Genomic DNA, 1,867 nt, shown 5'->3' on the forward strand with positions numbered 1-1,867 from the left:
TTACCTGTAATTGACTAGATACGGGTGATCCCGAGCAGGTAATTAGGGACTTAATGACCTGGCTTAATGGGAAGAATGTTTACGTAAAGGCAGTACACACAGATCGACATTCCCATGTGTTGTTGCTTCGTTAATGCGTTGGTGGTCGTGTGTCGTTGTTTCATTAATGTGCCTCTTTGGTAAGAATGTACTTATTTTGTTGTGTGCCCGTTTAGTAAGATTGTACTTAAATAGTTTCTTTGTTATTGTTTCATGGACCTAGGGGCCACGGTCCCCAAAAATTGAACTGATTTATTTGGTATCTTATTCAGGAAACACTTGAAAATGAACGTAAGTATGGATGGTCTTATATTTTCATTTGTAACGGACAATTGCTCGTACATTGACTGTTTTTAATTAGCTCAATAACATCAGCTAGAGCTATACACCTTTAAGAACAGAATCACTGACAGATGCATAGGTGCAGCTACGAACGCCATGGCGCATGCGTAGACGGATTGAAGGATGGAGTTCCAAAATTCTATTTTTTTGTTCTCCTGGCTATCTCTTCAAAATGATGTCATGAAAGTGGCCCGTTAAGGTAATTTTCTGGTCAAAATTTACCGAGATTCTTTAAGTATTTATAGATATATCTGTTACCTGTCCTTGGCTACAAGTACAGTCTTACAGAGGCAGCACACGAAAGCAACTTACGCAGCTACGACGCGGGATTAAAAAGAGACGAATGTCGCTGGAACTGCGGACATCACTGGAAAGCAAATGGCTCCCTGAAAAGATTTTGGTTTTCCAGTACGTGACGCAGAGCGACTACTCTCGGAATGAGTAGCCCTTTGTTGAAGTTGTTTGGGCCGTTAGGAACTTGGCCCTGGATGGGTCCTGCTCTTGATTCGGGAGTCCATTGTGAAACTTGTGTTTGAAGGACGGTGGTGAAGAGACCGGAGGCGGGCAAACAGGAAGCTTCTGTCCGTGTCATCCCAATATGGGGATGGAGGTGAGAGGGAAGCTACGCATTCATTTCCCTTCTATTTTGATCGTAGCTTGATCATTAATACATTTATTTATTGAGTTTTTTGTTTGTGTATCATATAAAATATTACGATGTTTAAGCTTCAAAGTCCTTTTTAATTATTTAATGGATCGATTTCTTGCTTCATCTAATTTGAAGCTGCAAATATGGATTTTTCTTTTATTGTTTTCGTAAGTTTGAACTCTAGTTTCCCCTCTTGTTAAAAGTTCACTATTTTTTTTTCTTAAGTAAAAATTTCTTTTATAGTTTTCGTAAGTTTGAACTCTAGTTTCCCCTCTTGTTAAAAGTTCACTATTTTTTTTCTGAAGTAAAAATGTACACATGAGCGGTCATTCATAAATTATATATATATATATATATATATATAATATATATATATATATATATATATATATATATATATATATATACATACTCAGTAGCCTATACATATATATATATATTATTATATATATATATATATATATATATATATATATATATATATATATACATATATATATAAATATAAATATAAATATATAATAATTTGTTTTCAAGCCGGATATATGGGAGGTTGCGATTAGAAAGGCATCAGTATATGAGGTCTGCCAAAAATGAAGACTGAACTGAGCGGCTGGAAAGATTAAAACAGCACTGACTAGAATTAAGCTGAGATATATATATATATATAAGTATATATATATATATATATATATATATATATATATATATATATATGTATATGTACCAACTAAACAAGAATGTACAATAATGTGTTAAAGATCAACAACTCTGACAATTTTGATATTGATTCATATTCTGAAAGAAAATCGCCTATTTAGGCCTAATTTGCATATT

Source organism: Macrobrachium rosenbergii, chromosome 9 (genome assembly GCF_040412425.1).
Source record: "Macrobrachium rosenbergii isolate ZJJX-2024 chromosome 9, ASM4041242v1, whole genome shotgun sequence".
Classification (NCBI taxonomy): domain Eukaryota; kingdom Metazoa; phylum Arthropoda; class Malacostraca; order Decapoda; family Palaemonidae; genus Macrobrachium; species Macrobrachium rosenbergii.